Raw genomic sequence first — 3,757 nt, forward strand, 5'->3', positions numbered from 1 at the left:
ATGAATGGGGGTGGGAGGGGAACCAGAATAACAACATATTTAAGTAACCATATAAAGATACCAAATATCAGTGCTTTGGGGGAAAATAAAGCAGGAAGAGAGACAGTTCAAAGAAGGGAGCTGCAATTTTTATAGGATAGAGATAGGTGGCTTCACTCAGGACAAAGACCAGAAGGACCCAGAAGAGTCAGCAGGCAGCTGTCTAGGGGAAGAGTGCTCTGGCAGCTCCAGAAAACTCTAAGGCTCACAAGTGCCTGGCAGACAAGAGTGCTGCTAAAATCGAAGGGCTCTAAGCAATGAGTGCTGGGAGAAAGGGAAGCCCCCCAGCTTGCTGGACAAGGCACTGTACATGACAGAAGGCTGTCTGGAACTACACACACCAAATCCAGGGGCTAATGAATGCTAGGCCCCATCGGGAGTTCTAAAAATATCTACTGAAGGAATGAATACTACACCAGCTGACTCTGCCCCAAGGCTGCCTCCAGCTCCTAGCTGTGCCCTGAGCCCCCCATTACCTTTCCAGCTCAGCCTGATGTTCCACTCATAGAAGAAAATCAGCTTTCCTTTGCGGCTGCTGCAAGAAGCCTGACCTTCCACCTGCTTCAGTTCACTTATCTCAACGCAGCCAGCCTCGTTCTCCACGACAATGCCCACCAGGAGGTCACGGAGCTTCCCTTTAGACCAGCGGGTGGCATCCCGCTCTGTCCTGCCAGGGACCAGAAGGCAGAGCCGTGAGTGGAGGCCCCAGCTGGTAGCCACATGCCCAGGCTGGGGCGTGGGGGTAATGCCCGGACCAGCTCAGATCAGCCCACTGCCTCTCAGGCAGCCCTAAGAGCCCTGCCACCCTCAAAGTTCAACCAGATTTCTACCAGATATCTTTTAATATTCCTGCTCAGTTCCTTAAGATATTATTATGCACTACGTAGTGTTTTGTCTTAAAAACACTGGCTTATTCTGGGGGAAAGGGGGCCTAGCAATCCCACCCACTGGAAAATGGATGGGCAAAGCCTGGGCCTTACAAAAAAGTAGTTTTAATTTTAATCAAAACAAGACACATTATCAAGGGCATATATTATCTCATGGAATCTTCCCCAATAAATGTTCCCATTTTAGCGACTGGAAATGAAGTGAGAGAAGCCCCTGATGTGTACACGGTGACAATGCCGGGAAAGGAGAGGCCAGGGCTCCCTCAACAAGCTGCTCCCAGGCTGACGGCTTTACTGTGCCCCGGACCTGCCCAACTTCGGCTTGACGGCCTTGAGGTACCACAGTGTACCCTCAGTGACGCTGCATCACTTCCTGAAACTGTGCGGGAGCGAGGGAGGCAGAAATAGCCCACGTTCCAGATGCCGTACAAAAAGGATGTGCAACGGTTCAAACTCCTAGAAAGAAGGCAGGGCTCACCCGAGGCCCATCGTGTTGGATGTACAGCTGAGATCCAAATTCACTACATACAGACCGACACACACACACACACACACTACTAGCTCCTTTTAACTTCCAGAAACATCAAGGGGGGGGAGCTCTTAAGGTCACAGACGGTCAAAGTTGAAGAGGCCAGGCAGATACCATTCACGGGGCCCAGACCAACTTTCAAAAGGAGGAAACTGAAGTCCCACAGCCAATGCAGATAAGCCCCCCCCCCCCCATTCCCCGTCTCCAGACTCCGCTGAGGCTAATCACAGCCGCTCTTTGAGCCGCTGGTGGAGGGAATCCTCTGTACCTGTGCGGGCCCCGCCCCACAGAGGGAGCGCCGCGGCCCGGGAGGCGCCGGAGAGGCCGGGCCACCGCACCCCGCAGCGCCCTGGGAGCCGTCTGCTCGCAGAGGGGCCCCACCGTCCCGCCCGCCCCTCGGGAGGAAGGAGACCCGAAAGCCCCGGCCCCGGCCCCGGCCCCCGCCCGGCCGCACCAGTGCCAGTTGTTCACGTTGGTCCCGTCCTCCCGGGCCTCCACGATCCAGCGCAGGTCCCCCTGGCCCCACTTGGCCATGTCTGAGCTGGCGGCTCGGCCTCGGCGCACCGCAAGGAAGGGCCGCGGCGCGGGCTGCCGTGCGGCTCCGTAGCGACGTTTCCGGCCTCCGAGCCTGGAATCGCAGCGTTCGCGGCGCCCAGAAAGTGCCAGAAAACCCCGCCCCCCGCGCCGCCCTGCCCCGCTGCGGGGCGCGGAGGAAGCGGGAGCCGGACCAGGGCTCCGAGAGGCAGGGTCGAGGGGGGAGGGGGCCGGAGAGGCCGGGAGGCCGCCAAGGTCGGCGCGGGGTGTGCGGGATCCGGGAGGCGGGGCTGACGGGGGCAAAGGCGTCCGAGACGCGCGGCTGGGGAGGGGCGCAATCCGGGAGCCCGGGCCGGCGGCGGGACTCGCAAGTGCAGGGGTCACGAAGGGGGAACCTCGGCCGCCTGCGAAAGACGCGGACGCCGTTTAAGGATTCATTATTCTCATTGCAGTGGCCATTTTCAGTGCTAGCCAGCAGAGCAGTGAGTAAGCGACACCTGAGGGCGGTATTGGGGATGCAGCTGGCAGGCTGTCCGCAGCCGCGCTAACTGTGCTCGGCGCTGGAGCATGCGCCGCAAGCACTGGATCGCGCTGTTTGCGCGCCCGGGTCCGAGAGCGCCCACGGTGCGCTGCGGTCTGCGCTGTACGCGCTCTCTTCACACCGTACTCATATTCCGTTCCTGCAGAGTTGGTTCACGCTGGTTCTCACGCCTTTCCAGCACCTGTGCAAGTAGCACGAGCTACGAAGTTCTGAGTTACTTCAGGGAGGTTTACATTTTATTCACGTAATAATCCTTCATGGATGACCAAAGAATGTGATTGCAAGTGCATATTATTGCAGCTTAACGCAATTTTTTAATCATTAAGCGGATGCTGATGATTCCTTTCACGAATTTTCACCGTCCTGCAAAACTGCACCAACTATAGGGGAAATGATGGAGGTATCTATGAATATTTATTTAGCAGGGAAAACGGATAATGACAATGAATTGTGGAAGTACTTGACTCTAACTTTCCCCCTGTGGTGACCTGTCCTTTGCCTGTGGGCTGCGCTCATCGAATTCACTGGTGGAAAATATTTCCTCCATTTGCTTATTGGAGCTACTACATTCCAACAGCATCTTCCAAAAAGCCGCTTTTATGTAGTATGTAGTGTTTGATTCCCCCCCCCAAATTTTTTTTTTTTTTATTTCACCTTTCAGAGCCTTACTTCACCAAAGGCATGGACACAAACACAAGGTATCGAATAGAAAAGAACAGCAATGGCGGTAGTAAATGGGCATCATTTTCTTGTGGATTCACTGTTCCATCTTTTATCCAATTCATAGAGGGGTGCCTGGCTGGCTCAGTCAGTAGAGCATGTCACTCTTGATCTCAGCGTCCTGTGCTTGAGCCCCACACGGGGGGTAGAGATTGCATACAGAGTATTACTAATAGAACATTACATGGTAAGATTTAGATATATATAAGTGTAACCTGGGGGGAAATAAGACATCAGAAAATATACAAAGGCAGAAGCTATAATCGCTAAAATTTTCTGTGAACAAAAATATTTTGTAATATTTACACAAAAAATTTATCCTAATGGAAATAATCTTATTACAGTGCAAATGGAAAAAGCATTCTATGTAGATAATTGGTCAAGAATTAAACTGGCCTAAAAGAAATTGCTCCAAAAAGTAATTTCACAAAGAAAATCTTCAGAATTAATGTAATTATTATTAAAATATTTGAGCAGGGAGCCTGATGCCGGGCTCAATCCCAGAAC

The sequence above is a fragment of the Callorhinus ursinus genome, unplaced genomic scaffold (genome assembly GCF_003265705.2).
Source record: "Callorhinus ursinus isolate GAN/ISIS: 27379988/994484 unplaced genomic scaffold, GSC_fseal_2.0 scaffold10, whole genome shotgun sequence".
Classification (NCBI taxonomy): domain Eukaryota; kingdom Metazoa; phylum Chordata; class Mammalia; order Carnivora; family Otariidae; genus Callorhinus; species Callorhinus ursinus.